This window comes from Chiloscyllium punctatum, chromosome 50 (assembly GCF_047496795.1).
Source record: "Chiloscyllium punctatum isolate Juve2018m chromosome 50, sChiPun1.3, whole genome shotgun sequence".
NCBI classification, from domain to species: domain Eukaryota; kingdom Metazoa; phylum Chordata; class Chondrichthyes; order Orectolobiformes; family Hemiscylliidae; genus Chiloscyllium; species Chiloscyllium punctatum.
Window position 1 is genome coordinate 27,054,394 of NC_092788.1, and position 20,240 is coordinate 27,074,633.

The window sequence follows — 20,240 nt, forward strand, 5'->3', positions numbered from 1 at the left end:
GGAGAATTGGCGTTACCGGTGTAAGTCCTTTATCAGGAATGTGCCTGAAACATCGTGTCTCCTACTCTTCGGTTGCTGCCTGACCAGTTGTGCTTTCCAGCATGAAATTTTTCGAGTCTACATCTGTACAGGGCGTTGCTAAGACCACATATGACACATTATGTTTAGTTTTGATCCCTTACACTAAAACAAAAATGTTTTGGAAGCTTATCAACAATGTTTCGTTCACACATTTCTGGAATGCAAGCCTTTCGTTCCGAAACATTGATAGTTTTGGACTTAGATGAGAAATCCTTTTGTAGCATACATGATTTTGAGAAAGCATCAGCTGGATATATATTTTCTCTTCTCAGGGAGACTAAAACTATGGAATGAAGTTTAAGAATAAAATGCATTGCTTTTAGCACAGATATTATGAAAACATCAAACAATATTTTAAAATTAAGCATAAACATTCCAACATATCATCAAATTATAAAGCAGGAATTTTCTTTTTTGCTCATGAATGGCACTGTGTATAACAACAGCAATGAGGCTCTTGCATATATTCCATTATGATCCATTCTAGAGAATGTTCACGATGAGCACACATGGTCCAGTTTGGTGTTCAGTTAACATTATTAAATGTTTCATCACAGAGAGGGAGAAAAATGTTCTCTGCCTGAGAAGCTGCAACCGATTGATCTCTCCCTCTTATTTTGTTCCACCTGACAACAGAAAATCCCTGATTCACCTCTATCTGATGAGTCGTGGAGAATTCCTGATGAAAGATTAATTGGAATCTCTCTACCGTCTGAAGCAAAGTGAGTTAAGCTAAAATGTGTTGCTGGAATAGCGCAGCAGGTCTGGCAGCATCCAAGGAGCAGGAGAATCGAAGCTTCGGGCATGAGTCCTTTCCCCATGCCTGAAGAAGGGCTCATGCCCGAAACGTCGATTCTCCTGCTCCTTGGACGCTGCCTGACCTGCTGCGCTTTTCCAGCAACACATTTTCACCTCTGATCTCCAGCATTTGTGGTCCTCACTTTCTCATAGGAGTTCAGCTAAATCCAAAGATTCCGGGGCGAGATCGCATTAGAAGCAGCTTGTCTGAGCGGAATAACTTCAGAAAACAGAATAACATTAGGGACAATCGATCATCTATCCATTTGTTATGAGTTCAATTATTATGAAACTCTGGAAAGCTTTCATTTTTCTGTTTTGTCTTAAGATGTGAGTGAGTGTGTATATATATGTGTGTGTGTTTCACATTTTTCGATAAGATGAGCCAGGCTGTCACTTATATAATTAGCCATATCACTAAACTTTGAAATTTCCTGTAACCAGTGGAGCAGTGAGACTCCATAAGACAACAGTGAGCCTGCAACATTGGTTGGAGCTCGAATGAGAAATTCTAAAAGGGCTGTTCAAGTGGGAATTTCCTTCCCCAGATATTTGTGGTGCCTGGATGTTTGCATTTATTCAAAGTTGTGTCTGCTAAATATTTGATAGACAAGTGAATGTAGGAAAATGGTGCATGCACAGAAGAAGTACTGCTGAGATCCCAACCAGATCAGCTAAGATCTTAGTGCGTGACTGAGCAAAGACAAATTGTCTAATGGCCCACTCCTGCTACTCAGTCCTATGTTTTCATATTCCATTCAGCCTCTCACAGATCCTGCACAGGAACAGCTGGAGTCCACTTGGTCCAAATATCTGGTCCACAGTAATAGAGGATCTCCTTCTATTCCTCACAACTGTCGCACACAGTTTGGTGTGGGTTGAAAAATGTTAATTCAAAACCCAGTCTGGATTCAAAAGACGCCTCTGGTCTCTCTATAGAGTGTCTCCTCTCTGCAACTTGTGTTTCATTTGTTGGTCATGGTGCAGACCCAGAATCACTGTGAATACAGTCCCCATACCTCACCCAGAGACGAATCATCAAATGCTTTTCTCTCTCTAACTGCAACATCCAATAACGGAATGTTCAGGAAAATTACAACCAATAACTTTCTAGCTACAGAATATTGCAACATGAGGAACAGGATTAGATGGTAATTCGGATGATCAGGCCTGCCGTGCCATTGTATAACATTATGGCTTATCCAATGTTGGCATCAACTCTGCTTTAGTTCCCAATTTTTCACATCCCATACTCTATGACAGGTAAAGAAAAACATCTACCTCCTCTGCAAATAATTTCAGTGATCTAGCTCCTAAACTCTCTAGACCAGATAATTCCTGACATTCACCATCCTCTGTGAAAATGTTACACTCCCCAACCATATTGGCATGTTCAAAAGAGGTGTGAACATCGCAGCTCATGTAAGAGTGACAGACCCTGATATCAAGGCCAGTGTTGACACAGGATTGTATCAAGAAACGCTGCCTAAAATAATTTAATAGGAATCAGCCACAATCTCTCCACAGAAGCGCTTCACAGGAGGCTCCCAAGCACTGAGGATGTCACCTAGATAGGGGACAAAACGTTTGCAAGAGAAATTCCCAGCTCGGCGAACAGAACCACAACAACGAGCACCCGAGCTACAAATCGTCTACCAAACTTTGAACAATCTCTCCCCTGTTTGGGGTCAGCCATCGCACAGAGGAATACGTTTGTGGTTGGTGGACGTCAATCTTCTTAGTGCCGGGACATCGCTACAGGAGATCCTCGGGGTAGATTCCTCGGCAGAATCATCTTCAGCAGCTTCATCAATGTCCTTACCCATCATAATATCAGGTGATGGTCATTGAAGATCACACAATGTTCAGAACATTTACCTCCCTCAGCTCCTGAAGCAGTTTGTGTCCATGTGCAGCTAGACCTGGACTGCATTCAGGCATGTGGTGTTAATATGTTGATAACATTCATGTAAAAGCACGGCCGGACATGACACATTTCCACAGCTAAAAGCAGAGCTCATTCAGTCTCTCAAGCTGGTTACACACGAATATGAGCAAGCATTCAGCCCATCGAATCTACTGAACAAGAAGTGAGACAGCCCATTCAATCCTTCTGCCTGGTACACAGGAAGAGGAGGGGACTGGGTCAGCCCATCAAACTGTTAAACAGGGTGACGTGGAGTCCAAACAGTCTCCCATTAGTGTTCCACGGGACGAAGACGAGGCCATTGAGCCTCCCAAAGGCTGATTCAGGAACAGGAAAATGTTACTGATGCTCGAACATGACAAATCGCAGGTACAGATCCTGCACTGATAGAGGCACATTGCTTGTGGAACATGTGCTACTTTAACGTGGATTGCTGGCAGTGAGGAGGGAAGCCAAATGATTGCTGTCTAATCTTAAGGAGACATCTTCCATCTCCGAGAAGACAGACCCATGTTTTCCATGAGGATCAGAAACTGGTGGGAATAGTTAATTGTTTTAGAATGAAGGTATTGTGGTTGATGTTAGTATTGTGGATAACATGACATTCAGTGCAGGATCACATACCAAATGCACTGTATTAAAATGTGGAGTTCAACTTCAAAGTCTGGATTTTCTGCTCTCTCATTAATATTGGGAGTGGGGGCGGATGGGAGGAATGTTCTGAGAGATACGAAAAGTATCAAGTATCTCATAACCTGAGTAAACAAAATCCATGGGATGTATCACCGTATCAGTGCCTGTTTAGAACATTATATGTGATTGTCCATCCCCCTGAAGCTTCAATGCAATCCCATCTTATTATCTCACAGTGCGACAGATTAATCTTCACTCACTCCTCATGATATCATCATCCCTGCGATTGGTTTGGTGGAATCCCTTTTCATTCACTCTGTCGTAAGGAGATCGTTCCTTATAAAAGAGAGAAAATCTGTGCACCATACCCCAAACCCTGCCTCAACAACACTCTCAGGATGATCACAATAATTACTTTCCCTCACCTCGCCGCCTTCATTTCTTTCTTATGGTATATATATATATATATATATATATATATATATATATATAAATCCTTCTCTATATACTGCCACTGATGCGGAATTTACAACGTCCTTACCTCTCATTCTCGGGGAGAGACTCAAAGAGATGGAATATACCTAAACTAAGGAATAGTCACCTACCCGATGGAGATGAGTTGTAGGCATATGGGAAACAGGAAGCAGAAGGAAGCTATCTTTATTTTTGTTCTTTTTCGCGAGGTATATGAAGCCCTGGTCAGACCAGCGTGTTATCCCTATCCTGAACTGACCGGCTGGTTCAGCTGTTCCACAGAACACGAAAGAGTGGGTTTGCAGTTACTCAGAGACCTGACCAAGGAAGGAAAACCCATTTCCTTCTCTAAAGGACACGAGGCAAGCAGATGGGCTTCTGTTTATTACAAATGATGATAGTTTATTTTAAATTCCATTTACTTGCTTCATCAAACATCAACAGATTCTCATTCTGTGCGTCTAGATTAAGAGTCAATGACTCGAGCACCATGCACTATTTTCGTGCCTGACAGATTCTATGGAGAGAACAAGTTAAACATCTCAAGTGCAATTAACTTGTCATGGACATGTCGTTAGAAGAGACTGGAAACAGATGGATCCGAAGTTCATGGTGACACAAATTCAGAAGTTTATCCAGATGTTGCATGAAGCTGACGAGTAGACTAGAACATCATAATGATGGTACTGGGCAGGATTGGTGAGTGGGGAGGTTATAGAAATGTAGCTCTGTGCAGGGCTAGAAGGTTTATCGATTTGAGAACAGTCTGGTTCCTTCTCGCGTTTGAGTGAGCAATTTATAAATAGTAATTTGCTTCATAGAATTTATCAGGAAAGGAATTTTTGATTGGGAGTGAAGACACTGACTTCCCCCATTCCCAAATTTACCTAACATGAGAAGAAACACAGTTCAACTCGGTTTAATAGACAAAAAGAATGACTTACGAGGAACACCAACTATAGAGAGGAATGGATAGTAACCACCTTGAATAATCCAAAGGATATCTGCGATCCGTGCTGCTACTGATATGAAAGGCTGAGAAAGGTAGTAAAGACCCAAGGATAAACTCCTGTCCATTGTTGGAACATTCCAGTCCATTGTTCCCAGATTCTGATCTCTCCTTCCCCTCTCTCTGGAGATGCTGATCCTTGTTAGTGCTGTCGCTGATGCTCCTGCTCATACTATGGTTCAGCACATCGAACCCAGTCCTTATTAAAAGAAGAGGCTAATCCTCCAGTGACACAGTTAGGATCCACAGAGGCTGATATTAAGCACACTCGCTAAACAAATAGCTCCGGTTAACCCCTTTCTATTCAATGCAGTTAATATTACATTTCAAAATAACGCATAAACTTTACACATTCGGAATGGGGCATGTGAGGGTGACTGAGCAGAGGAATGTTGGAGATGGCAGATTGATTGTGTGTTATCATTCAATCTGAATTGGATATGGATGTAATGACAGAGGATTGTGAGAATATAAATGAGTTTCTCTGTTTATAATTGGAAACATACAGCATGCAGCTAGTGATCAGTCATTACAATATAAATAATGCATTGACAGAACGTTTATACACGATACTCTGACAGGAGAATATGCCTAAGACAACATGGGGTTATAACAGACAAACGGCATGGATATGTTATCAGAGAATTGTCCCTGATAAATGTAATTCAGATTGTTACTCCAGGATCAGAGAGGGCAGGTGAGGGTCATGCTGTTGATTTATTAATGCCAATCAACTGTGGTGAAGTTCCACTTACTGCACTTGAATTACAATGTGATCATGGCATTGGGGTGGAGACAGAAAGCAGGCAGAATTGGGGGACATGGCTGCTGAGACGAGAGTTAGGGAACATAATATTGCCCAGTTATCAATTTTAGAACGTTTCTCTTTATAAATCATATGAAGATCAGGTTCGAGTATAAATCTACAATGAGGACTGAGGAAAGCCAATATTACTAAAGACCATAAGACCAGAAGACATAGGAGTAGAAACCAGGCCATTCAGCCCATCCAGACTGCTCCAACATTCAATCAAAGCTGATGAATTTCTCAAACCCATTCGCCACATAACACTTGGTCCTCTTTACAATCCGACACAGGCTTAAACATACTCAATGACCTGGCCTTCACAGCCTTCTGTAGCAATGAATTCCATAGACTCACAATGCTCTGGCTGAAGAAGTTACTCGTTATCACTGTTCTAAAGGGTCTTTGCTGTGGTGTATGTATGAGCCTCGGATCCTCGTCTTTCCTACCATTGGACACATTTTCCCAAACTCCACTCTGTCCAAGTCATTCAGTATTCTGTAAGTTTGAATTAGATCCCCCCCCCATCCTTCTAAAATCCATCAAGTATAGACCCAGAGCCCTCAAATGTTCCTCGTATGTTAAGCTTTTCATTCGTGGGGCCATTCCAGCGAACGTTTTTTGAATATTCCAAGGCCACTACATATCTGCTGAGATATAGGGCCCAAAGCTGCAACCAATAATCTAAATGTGGCCTGACCAAAGCTTTTTAGTTCCTTAGAAATACATCACTGCTTTTATATTTAATTCCTCTCGAAATAAATCCCTTTATTGTATTTGTCTTTGTAAATACTGACTAAACTTGCAAGTTTACCTTGAGAGATGCCTGGACTAGGATTGCCAAGTCTCTTTGCACTTCAGACTTCTGAATTTACTTCCCATTTACAAAGTAGTCCATGCTCCTACTCTTCGTACCAAAGTGCATGACCTCATACTAGCCCATGTTTTACTCATCTGCCACTTCTTTGCCCATCTCCTAACCTGTCCAAATCCTTCTGCAGCTTATCTGCCTCCTGCGTGCTACCTGTACCTTTACATATCTTTGCAATGTCTGCAAACCTAGCCAGAATGCCCTCCGTTCTGTCATCTAGATCATTAAAGTACAAAGTGAAAAGTTGCCCCAACACTGAGTTTTGCAGAACACATTTTGTCACCAGCTGCCATCCTAAGAAGGACCATTTTATCCGTACTACCTGCTTTTTGAGGAACAATCACGCTTTTATCCCATGCTAGCACATTACCTATGTCACCATGTGCCCTTATCTTAACCAATAGTCTTATGTGTGGCACTTGTCAAAGGCCTTCTTGAACTCCGGGTAATAACATCCATTGGCCCTCCTTGGCCTAAGCTGCTCGTTACTTTCTCGAAAAGGCCTAACAGATGTGTCAGCTATGACCTCCCCTTGATGAAACCATGCAGACTTTGACCTATATTGGCATACACTTCCAAATATTCAGAAATCTGATCCTTCCCAATCGGTTCCAGGATCTTACCACGCCTGAAGTTAGGCTATTTGGTCTGGAATTTTCCGTCTCCTGCCTCATTCCCTTTTTAAATAGGGAATTTACATTCGCTCTATTCCAGTTCTGTAGTGATTCTAATGATTCCTGAAAGATCATCACTAATGCCCCCACTACCTGTGAGCTTTCTCCCTTAGAACTCTGTGGTGTAGTCCTTCTGGTCCAGGTGACTTATCCATCATCAGCCCAGTTCGCTTTTCTACCCTGTTTGCCTTGACAATGTGTGACATACTGAGCTTTGCCCCGTCACACTCTTGAATTTTTGGGAAATTATTTGTGTCCTCAGCCATTTCGTTGTTCCCACCGACTGTCTCTCCTAGGCTATTTTCCAGCACCCCAATGTCCACTTTTGTCTTGCCTTTGCCCGTTATATATCTAAAGAAGATCTTACTATTTTTCTTGATTTAACTGGCAAGCTTACCCTCATATTTAATCTCCTTCCTCCATATTTTTTATTTGTTGTCCTCTGTTGGTCTTTGTGAGCTTCCAAATTGTCTGGTTTTCCTCTGCCCTTCGTCACATTATACGCTTGCTGTTTTGCTATTATTCTGTCCCTGACACCTGCACAAACACCTGTTGAAAGAGCGGCATTCCCAGAGCTAGTGTGCTTCCAGTTAAACCTGTTGGACTATAACCTGGTGTTGTGTGATTTTTAACCTTGTCAGCCATGGTTGCTTCATTCTCCCCTGTACCGTATTTCTTTTTTCTCTCTGGAAGAAACTCTGTTGTGTCTTCTGAATTACTCCCAGATACTCCTGCCATTGCTCTTCCACTGTTTTTCATGCAAGCCCCTCTCCCAGTCAATTCTACACAGCTCATCCCACATGCCTCTGTAGTTTACTTTATACAGCTGAAATACCATTACCTCTGATTCTATCTTCCCCCTCTCAAATCGCAGAATAATTTCAATCATATTAAGATCACTGCTTCCTTCGTGTTCCTTCACCGAAAGCTCTCTTAAATAGTCTGCATCTTTGCACAGCACTACATCCAGTAATGCCTGTTCCTGTGGATGTATGATGGGCTGAATTGCCTCCGTCTGTGGGCTCCACCACAAGCTGCTCCAAAAAAGCCCTATCGAAGATATTCCACAAATGATATTTCTTGTGAACCACTGCCAACCTGATGTACCCAGACCCCCCGTGTATTGGAATCTCCCATGACTACTGTATTTTGCCTTTTCTGCGCATCATTACTATCTCCTGGTGTGTAATAGAATCCTGAACATGACACCAACTATGTTTCTTTTTTCAACCTTTAGTGAAACTCAATTCTACCCACACTGATTTTGTGCTATCTAACCCAACTTTATGTCATACAGTCAGAGAGATGTGTAGCATAGAAACAGATCCTTCGGTCCAACTCGTCCATGCCGAGCAGATATCCCAACCTAATCTAATCCCATTTGCCAGCACTTGCCCTATATCCTTCGTACCTCTGCTATTTACATACCCATCCATATGCCCTTTGAATGTTGGTATGGGACCAGTGTCCACCACTTCCTCCCACAGTTGTTTCTATACACACGCCACTCTGTTCATGAAAAAACTTGCTCCTTTGGTCCCTTTTAAAGCTTCGCTTTTCAACCTAAACCTATGCAATCTAGTTCTCTCCCGCCCCAGGGAAGAGACTTTGTCTCCTTATCCCATGCCTGCCCCTTGTGATTTTCTAAACCGCTATAACGTCATCCCTCAGCCTCTAACGCATCAGGGAAAACAACCCCAGCCTATTCACCTTCTCCCTGTCGCTCAAATAGTCCAATCTGGTAACATCTTTGGAAATCTTTTCTAATCCTTTTCAAGTTTCACAACATCATTCCAATAGCAAGAAGATCAGAATTCTTACGATTGATTTATTTTCATTCTTAATAATAAGTCAACCACTCCCCCACCCAACCTATCTTTTTGATAGGATGTATACCCTTGAATATTCAGCTGTCAATCCTGATTCCCTTACAGCCACGTCTCTGCCAATTTCAATCTGCGCCACAAGCTCATTTACTTTATTCCTGAACGGCATGCAGACAGACATAATACTCTCAGTCCTATATTAACCGCCCCTCCTCTCAGTGTCATTTGTTTGTCCAGTGTGATTGTTTAAACTTTCAATACACTCTGTCCTATTTGTGCCTGTGCTGGGGATTTTAATAACCTCTCCTGAGTTCTGCACTCTTACCTCCTCTTTTCATCCCAATTTTCTAATTTTCTCTATAACTGAAACCCCACCCTAAACCTAAAAAAAAATTGTTCAAAGATCTGCTCGCAACCTTAGTTATGTGATCTGTTAGGACTCTGGTCCCAGCGTTGTGCAGATAAAGACCAACCCTCAGAACAGGTCCCTACTTCCCCAGTAAAACAATATGCATATTCAACACAAAATATGGGGAAAACATAACTTTTTGTACATTCCAAAATATGTAAAATACAAACAGATAAGATTTGCTAAAATATACTCATGACCTTGATCTATCTAATTGAAATGTGAATTACAAAACCATGGAAGTGTTGTGCAAACTTTAATCAATCATTATTCGGCCCGCATCTGAGAAGCTGATTTCCTCTCTACCAGTGACCTCCTTCACTGAGATTCTCCCGTCCAGTCCCACTCACAGTATCTCGTGGGCTTTTAAGTTCCTGCTGCTGTTCGCCCAGTCTATTTAGTTAATCCACCTTCTCCTTGGAACTAATCAAGTGGTCTATTGGATTATGTTTAACTGTCAGCTACCCAGCTCTGTGATGTTATTGGAGATAAATGATCTGGGAAGACAGCCAGTATCAGCACAGCGCCCTCAGGGTATGGCACCAGAAAAAAAGGGCTTGCAGTCCAGGGGAGTTAATAAATAAAATTTCCATCTTCTGTCTATTTTTCTCAAGCTGCATCTTGATCTATCCGGCTTCACTCTCATCTAACACCCGTTCCTCTCACTCAGTCTGTCGCTCCACTTTCTATCCACTCTGTCGATCTCCCTTCCCATTCTTGCTTTTTGTTTCATTTTCCCTCTCTCTCAGTCTGTCTCAAATAACTCGATCTGCTTTCAGATAGTACAATGGGAGAGCTTGTGGATGTACGATGGGCTGAATTGCCTCAGTCTGTGCCATATTAATTCTGAGGTTCCCTGACCCACAATAAAGACTTTCAGTGCCTGAAGAAACAAGCTGGTGGTGCGAAGGACACACAGTACACAATCATCCATTATCTCGTCCTGTTTTCTGACATGTAGTGTCCTCGAAATATCTGTTCAAACAAAACAGATTAAAATTCGAGCATTTGGGAGGACATTCACCAGACGATATTACAATTTAATAAACAGTCCCACCATGCAAAATGTGGATGTGCCTAATAGCAGCTCCTCCCAATTAATAGCCCCTCGCTTCTGACTGATGCTGGTGTAATTTGCCTTCTGCCAATTTATTAACTTCCACAAGATCCTGACTTAGTCCATGTTCATAGCTATCTCAAACTTGAGGGCGTCGTGATCACTGTTTCCGAAATGATCTACTGAATAGCCAATCACCTGGACAGACACATATTCTAATACGAGGTCCTGTAGTTGGACTATCCGCTGCAAATAACTTTCTTGGATGCACTTAATAAATTCTACATCGTCTAAGCCTCTTTCTCTAAGGGACTCCCAGTCAATATTGGGAATGTTAAAGTCACTAACTATGGTAAAAACAATGACTGCAAATGCTGGAAACCAGATTCTGGATGAGTGGTGCTGGATGAGCACAGCAGTTCAGGTAGCTTCCAAGGAGCAGCGAAATCGAGGTTTCGGGCAAAAGCCCTTCATCAGGAATAAAGGCAGAGAGCCTGAAGCGTGGAAAGTTAAACAACTATTGTTTTAATACACTTTTCCATAATCGGCATACATATTTGTTCCTTAATCCCTCGGTGTCTGTTGCAGGGAGTACAGTATAATCCTAGTACAGTTCTTGCATCCATCTTAGTTTTGAGCTCTATTCATGTTCACTCAGTAGATGAGCCCTCCAGTACTCCATCTCTAAGTGCAGATGTAACATCAGCCCAAAATAGTAATGCAACTCCTCCACCCTTTTTATTACCTTCCCCTCTATCTCATCTAAAACATCAAAACCCTGGAATGTTGAGCAGCCTGTCCTGTCCCTTTCTAAACCAAGTCCCTATTATATTTACAACATCGTATTCCCATGTACACATTCACGTTCTAAATTCATTTGTTTATCCGTAATAATCCTTGCATTGAAATAAATACACCTCAGCCAAACACATCAGATACTACCTGATATTTAGTTTGAGTTTCCCTGAGGTAAATTCTCTGATGCTATTTTCCGGTGATTATGAAAGACTGCCAGTAAAGCAGACAATATTGTAAATAGGCAATTCTACTGTCCTCCTTTGTAACTTCAATGTGTACTCACCAAAGCTCCAAGTTCCGACCTGCCAGATTCCTCACATGAAACTAATCACACTTCAGGTAGCCATTTTGTTCAATGCACTCTGCTTCTGTATTGTTTGTCTTAGCTGCACTGGTTTTAGTCTCCAATTTCTCCTTTGTCACTGTATTGTGGACCTACCGCTCTGCAACCCACTCCCGCACCACCAACCCCCCCCCCCCCCCCAGCTCGCCCCCGATCACACAAGTGAAAACTCTCCTGAGTTACAATAGCAAACCTGCCTGCCAGGAGATTGCTGCCAGTTCAGGTCCATTCCATCTTTCTTGTGTAGGTCGTACTGACCCGGGAATCCCAATGATCCCCATATCGGAGATTACTGCCAGTTCAGGCCCATTCCATCCTTCTTGTGTATATCCTACTGATCCGGGAATCCCAATGATCCAAATATCGGACATTGCTGCCAGTTCAGGTCCATCCATCCTTCTTGTGTATATCCTATCATAGAACATATAACATAGAACATTACAGCGCAGTACAGGTCCTCCGGGCCTCGACGTTGCGCCGTCCTGTCATAATAATCTGAAGCCCATCCCACCTACACTATTCCATGTCCGTCCATCTGCCTGTTCAATGACGACTTAAATTCAGTTAAAATTGGCGAATCTACCACAGATGCAGGCAAAGCATTCCATATCTTCGCTACTCTCTGAGTAAAGAAACTACCTCTGGCATCTGTCTTATACCTATCTCCCCTCACTTTAAATTTGTGTTCCCTCGTGTTTGCAGTCCCCACGCTTGGAAAAAGGCTTTCCCTGTTCACCCTATCTAACCCTCTGATTATCTTGTATGTCTCTACTGAGTCACCTCTCAACCTTCTTCTCTCTAACGAGAACAGCCACAAGGCCCTCAGCCTTTCCTCGTAAGATATTCCTTCTACACAATGCAACATCCTAGTAGATCTCCCCTGCACTCTTTCCAAAGCTCCCACATCCTTGTTATAATGTGGTGACCAGAACAGTACACAGTACTTCAAGTGTGGCCGTACCAGAGCTTTGTGCAGCTGCAGCATAACCTCCTGGTTCCGGAACTCAATCCTTCTAATAATAAAGGCCAAAACACTGTATGCCTTCTCAACAACCTTGTCAATCTGGGTGGCAACTTTCAGGGATCTGTGCACATGGACACCGAGATCTCTCTGCTCATCTGCACTCCCAAGAATCCTACCATTAGCCCAGTACTTCACATTCCGATGATTCCAGCCAAAGTGTATCACCTCACACTTGCCCACATTAAACTCCCATTTGCCACCTCTCAACCCAGCTCTGCATTCTATCTATGCTTCTCCACAACCTACTACATCCTCCGTCACTATCCACAACTCCACCAACCTTAGTGTTGTCCGCAAATTTACTAACGCATCCTTTTAAGCCCTAAATGATGAACAGCAGTGGACCCAACACCAACCCTTGCAGTACGCCGCTAGTAACTGTGCACCAAGATGAACATGTTCCATCAACTACAACCCTCTGTTTTCTATCAGTAAGCCAATTACTGATCCAAACTGCAATGTCTCCCACATTCCCATTCCTCCGCATTTTGTATCATAGCCTACTGTGGGGAACCTTATCGAACGCCTTGCTGAAATCCATATACACCACATCAACCGGTTTGCTCTCATCTACCTTTTGGTCACTTTGTCAAAAAACTCAGTAAGATCCGGCAGGCACGCCCTTCCCTTCACATAACCGTGCAGACTGTCCCTGATCAGATTATTATTTTCTAGATGGTTATAAATCCTATCTCTTATAACCTTTTCCACCACTTTACAAACAACTGAAGTGAGACTCACTGGTCTGTAATTACCAGGGTTGTCTCTACTATCCTTTTTGAACAAGGGAACCACATTTGCTATCCTCTAGCCCTCAGGCACTATTCCTGTAGACAATGATGATTTGAAGATCAATGCCAAATGCTCAGCAATCTCTTCCCTGCTTCCCAGAGGATCCTAGGGTAGATCCCATCAGGCCCAGGGGACTTGTCTGTTTTCACACACTGCAGTGTATCTAATACCTCATCCTTGTGAACCTTAATCTCTTCTAATCTTGATGCAAGTATCTTTGTATCTTCCTTGCCAACATTTTCATTTTCTATAGTGAACACTGTCTAAAAATATTTATTTAATGCTTCCGCTATCTCCTCTGACTCCACACACAACTTCCCACTATTATCCTTGATTGGCCCTAATTTAATTCTCGTCATTCTTTTATTCCTGATATACCTATGGAAAGCCTTAGGTTAAATCCTGATCCTATCCACCAACAACTTCTCATGTCTCCTCCTGGTTCATCTGAGCTCTCTTTTTAGGTCTTTCCTGACTTCCTTGTAACCCTCAAGCGCCCTAACTGATTTTTCACATTTTGTTCTAACATAAGCCTACTTCCTCTTCTCGACTCGGGAATTCCACATATCGGAGACTGCAGCCAGTTCAGGTCCATCCCATCCTTGTTGTGTAGGCCCTACCGACGCTGGAATCCCAATGATCCACATATCGGATATACTGCCTCCCCTACCAGCTCTTTGGCCAGGTTTGTTTTCTGTACTACTTTCCTATTCCTAATCTTACTGGCACGTGACATATTCTAATCTCTCCAAAATTCAAATATCTTTCAGCATAACTCCGGCAAGATTTTTTTTTTGTAAATATATTTATTAGCAATTTATTAAACTTTACAAACATATAAATTTATTGAAAAATACAATCAATATCAAATATTAGTAGTTAAAAAGTAAAAAAAAACACAAATTACCATACAACTGCTGTCTCCTAACTATAACCTACTCTCTAATACAAAACAAACCCTATCACTGTGCAAAGTAACACCAAAAAAAGAAAGAAAAACAAAAAGAGAAAACAAAAACCCCACAAAATATAGAACAGCTATGCCCGGCGCAAAGCTCCCAAACAGAAGAACAGGAGCAAAAAAAAAGCAAATTACTACAGATGCTGAAATGAAACCAAAAGAAAAAATGCTGCAAAATCTCAGCAGGTCTGCCAGCATCCGTAAGGAGTGAAAAGAGCTGACGTTTCGATTCTAACTGACCCTTTGGCAAAGCTGAACAGGAGCATTGTATATATACCCCCGTATTAACACAGGAGATTCCCCACTTCAGGGCCCAGTGCTTGACAAATCTAACCATCTTTGTTAAACAAACGCTCCAGTTAAGACAACTGACAAATCTGTTTCCAAGTAACTCAAGTAGGGCTGCCATGATTTATAAAAATGATGTGTTGTGTGGTGCACCATGTTTGTAAAAATATCCAAGGGAATGTCGTCCATAATGTATTTCTGCCATTCCAGCAAGCCCCGCGGGTTCTCAGACACCCAATTCATCGGAATTCTATTCCGTGCACAGTGTGCAAGAATATTAAATAGTTTGTTCTCATGCCCGTCTCAAGCTGACAAATTCGGTGGATTTAATAGGAGAGATATCGGGTCTACAAACCACCCCAGAAGCTTCCACAGCGTTTACCTGCGAAAAGTTATGGGGAGCATACGCATGGGATAAAGCCAACGAGGAAGAACATTCATCTTAATGAAAGATAATCAGCCCAGCCTTGAAATTGGAAGAGCCTCCCATCTCTGGAGACCTCACCTAATATTATCGAGCAAGTGAGCAAAGTTAGTCCAGAATAACAGATCAAACTTGGGGGTAATAAAAATGCGTCGGTACCAGAACCCTGCCTGTGACCACTTAAAAGGCAGGTTAGGGCCACCTTCAATTTCTGACACATCCTTAAGTTTCCCCAAAGGCATAACCTCCGATTTTGCAAAGTTAAGCTTATATCCTAAAATAGCCCCAAATGAGCTGATTCATTGTGTAAAATGGGGTATGGAGGTCATCAGGTTCGATAAAAACAAAAGGACATCATCCACATACAGTGTAATCTTGTGTGCCCTCGATCCCACTTCCGGAGCAGTCATGTGGACATTCTGACCAATGGCCTCTGCCAACGGCTCTATCACCAACGTAAACAACAACAGTGAGAGGGGGCAGCTTTGCCGACTACCCGGACCAATCGTTAAATACCCAGACTTCACCTGTTGGTGATGAGCACGGCCAGTGGTTGGCGATATAAAACCTCCACCCACCTTACAAAGACTTCACTCAACCCACTGTTCTAAGACATAAAAAAGATATGGTCATTCCACCCGGTCAAATGCTTTCTCTGCATTTAAGGAAATCACCAATCCCTGAATCGATCGTTGCTGACCAACTTGGAACACATTCCGCAAACTTCTAATATTATTAGAGGACCTATGGCCCCTTATAAAGCCTGTCTGGTCCTCTTTAATAATATGGGACAACACCCTTTCCAATCTCAGCGCCAGGATCTTGGACAGAATCTTGAAATCTGAATTTAATAGGGAGATGGGCCTGTATGAGGCACAATCCTCAGGAACCTTTCTCCTTCTTAAGAATTAAGGAATTATTAGCTTCTCTCAAACATGTGGTTAAGCATTCATGCATATCGGAGTGATTGTTCATCTCCAACATCGGCCCTGACAGGATCCCTGTAAACTCCTTATAATACTCACCCGGAAGCCAATCAGTATCAGGCACTTTCCCATTCTGAAGTTGCCTTGCTTCGTCCTGTATTTCCTGAACTGTCAAGGGGCCATTAAGGAGAGCGGCCTGTTCCAAGGTTACCCGTGGGATGACAAGCTTCTTAAAAAAGGTTTCCATTTTCGCCCTCCTGTCTTCGCAACCGTCAGACCGATATAATTCAAAGTAAAATATCTGTAAAGCCCCATTAATCTTTTTAGCATCGTATGTAAGGACCCCAGCGCTGTCTCTAATTGCAGTAATGGATTGGGGAGCACGCTTCTTCCGAGTCAGGCATGCTAAATACTTCCCTGGCCTATCCCCATATTCTAACAGTCTTTATCTAGGAAATTAAAGTTCTTTCTTTACGTTTTGTGTCAGTATTGAATTCAAAGTAGCCCGAAGGGCCATGATCTGCTGTAGGTTAGTGACCAAAGGCCATGCAAAATGTCCGTCTTCGCAGCTTTCAACTGCGTCTCAAGTAGACACTGCTGTTCCTCCTTCTGTCATTTCTGGCTAGCCAAACAGGCAATGCCTAATCCCCTAGCAAAGGCCTTAGCAGTCTCCCATAGCATGTATGGACTACTTGCCATGCCTGAATGGATAGTCAAGAATTCCTGAAACTCCTTTAAAAGGCATTGCTCAAATTTGGAATCCTTAAGGAGAAAGGGACCCAAATGCCAGTGCTGCAAATCTAACCTTTCACTCTTGGCCTTAACCTTCAAATATACTGCCGCGTGATGAGAGATATATTCCCAATTTTACAACCCATAATCGAATCCAGAAGAGCCGAGGGAGCCAGAAAGAGGGCAATCTTCATGTGACATTTATGTGGATTTGCGAAAAAGGTGAAGTCCCTGCCGGTAGGGTTAAATCATCTCCAAATATCCACCAGCCCCAACGTCTCGTAGAAAGCAACTGCCTGCTTGGCAGTTGAAGGAATAGTTGGGTGCCCATAAGGCATCCTGTCCACTGTCGATCCAAAAGACATTTAAAATCCCCCCATAATAATGTGCCGTTTTCCAAAAACACTCAAATTAGAGAAAGCACGAATCAAAATTTTGAGAGGATGCACTGGAGGGCAGTAGACGTGTAAAATACCACATTCCTTCCCATGTATCAGGGCTTTAAGTATCACAAACCGTCCCTGCTCATCTTTCACCTGCTCTAATAATGTGAACGGAAAAGTTTTATGGATAAGTACGGCCACTCCCCTACTTTTATTAGTAAAGGATGAAAAGAATATCCGGTCATAACCCCCTGTTGTAACTTTAGGTGTTCCCAACATCAAGATGGGTTTCCTGCAACAAAATGATATCAACCCTTTTGCTCTTAAGGCTAGAAAGCTCTTTTTTGTCTTTTAACAGGCGAATGACTTCCCGTAATGCTCCAAGTGCACCATTTAATAAACACTTATCCATATCCCCTTTCAGACAACCTTGAACCCCTCGGAGGGAGAACCCTTCTTACAAAGCACCGAGCATAAGTAAACAAAGATTCATAGAATTGAAAAACTATATATACAAAAACTACTCTATCAAAACTATGAACAACTATTCCTACCAAACAAACTACAAAGAAAGCCAAAGAAAGTGAACCTTGAATGGAACACTCTTCACCCTGCCCATAGAGGGCATTCACCCTTCACATCCCCTCCTTCACAATTCCTTCAAACCCGGACTGTGCTCCAGCCTTAGGCCAGAAAAAAAAAACAAGGAGATGATCCTTCAATCAACAGAAAAAAAAAACACAAAGCAAGGTTGAACAATCCACCCGTCCCTGGCTTCATGTCACCCTTACTTGTGACTAAAAGAGAAGCACAACAAACATAAAAAGGGGGAGAGACAACAAAGAACATCCGCAAAATTTCCCATCAGGGAAGTCTGGTTATTAAAATAAAAGTAACAACTTATTCCAAAGTCATTTACCACCTTTCCAAAAAGGAAATTATTAGGGAGAAAGAAAAGGATAAAAAAGGAAGGAAAAACATGGGGAAAGATAGAAAAGAGAGCAAACATTAACCGTATATTTCAGGCCAATCCGTCTATTTTAAAGTGTCCACAAAGTTTTTAGCCTAACCCGCTGAGTCAAATGTATAAACTGAGTCCACGTGGCTCAAACGAAGTACTGCGGGGTATCTCATGGAGTATTGGATGCACATGTTCCTGAGCCTCATTTTAACTTCAGCGAAGGATTTCCTCTTTTGAATAACAGCTGCAGAGAAATCCTGGTGAAACATGATTTTTGATCCCTTGTAGAGCAGCGCCTGCGGATGTTTTCCTACGGATCTGGAAACTTCTATGACTTATTGCTTGTGTTCATATGAATAGAAGTGCACCAGGACCAAGCAGGGGCGCTGCACCGGCCCTGACCCGTGCACTGTAACCGAATAATCCCTTTCAATCTGAAGTCTGCTAGACTCGACATGAAGGCCCAAAAAGATTGACACCCAGCTTTCAATGAAACTGGCTGGCTGCTCACCTTCCAGCGTCCTGGCAATTTGTGATTTATCCTCCGACCTCGATTTTCGAGGTTATTTATATGGTCTCGCAAGGCCTGCACTTCTTGCTCCCTCACCTGGAACCAACTGGATGAGGACTCTATCGCAACTTTCGAGGCCTTAATTGGACTATCCACCTCCTCCAGCCGCTCCCCGAGGCACTGGATCTCCAAGTCATGCTTCTGGAGCATGGATGCGATGGGTTGGACCAGGGCACGCATCTCCCCAAGGATGTCTTCAATCGCAGCCCCAACATTCAAGGTAACTCTCTCCATCGTCTCAACCTATTCCTGTGAGTCCGTTAGGTCCCGGGGGTGCGGGGGGATGGGGTGGGGGGCGGTTTAGGAGAGGCTGCTGCTGCAGTCTCTGGAATACCTGGTGCTGCAGTGAAGGGCCCTCCATAATGCTGTTTGCCTGCTCCTTTTCCCTTTGGTATCCTTCCCACTCCCAAATATTAACACAAATGTGTTGTGTAAGGTTTTAAACTAATAATTCCACCACATAAATCGGCCAGGGATGGCAAAAAACCACCACTTTGCCTTGTCTGTTAGGCAGGCAGTTTGGCAGAATTACCGCCATCTTGCCGAGTCCCATTAATTCCTCTGTAATGCCCCATTATTCAAGCCCCTCAGCTCTCTGTCAGGTCAAAAATCTTATCTACCTCCTCTTTAAATACTTTCAGTGATGCGTGTCCCCTAACTCTCTAGCCCAGATATTTCCTGACATTGATTTCCCTCTGTGAGAGGAAATCACTCCCTACACATACACAATCACCGATTGCAAACGCAGGGGCTCAGGAAAGTGTGAATGGTGAATTTTGACTGAGGATGTCATCGGGACCATGTAATTATTTTAACATAATGGGGATCAGGTGCAACCTCCCCACTGGTTGGGGTCTTTCAGGGAACAAAGGAAGATGTTTGTGGTTGGTGGCCAGATACTGCACATTTCCACAGTTAAAAGAGGAGCTCATTCAGCACCTCAAGCTTGCTGCACATCGATATCTAGAACTTGTTCATCATATCGAAACTACTGAACAAGAAGAGGGATAGCCCATTAAATCCTCCGCATGTTGCACAGTAAGAGGAGGGCTATGGTAAGCAAGAACAGGGAGAGAGCTCAATTAGACGCTTGAACCTGCTCCATGGGACCAGGTGGAGGCCATTCAACCCTTTGATACACTTATCCAAGACTAGGAGGCTGTCATTGATGCTCCAATATGACAAACCAATGTAACAGAGACTGCACTCAGAGATGGCTTCACGATGTTGCTCGTGGCTCCTTTGCCTGTGGTGCACATGATACTTTAACGTGGTTTGCTGGCATTGAGGAAGGAAGCGAAAAGTTTTGAGTCTTGTCTCAAGGAGGCATCTTCCATCTCCGAGACGATGTCAGAAGCTGGTGGGAATAGTTAACTCTTTTCGAATGAAGGTATTCTTGCAGCTGTCCGGATTATGGCTAACATGACGTTCAGTGCAGGATCACATACCAACTGTACTGTATTAACGTGGGGA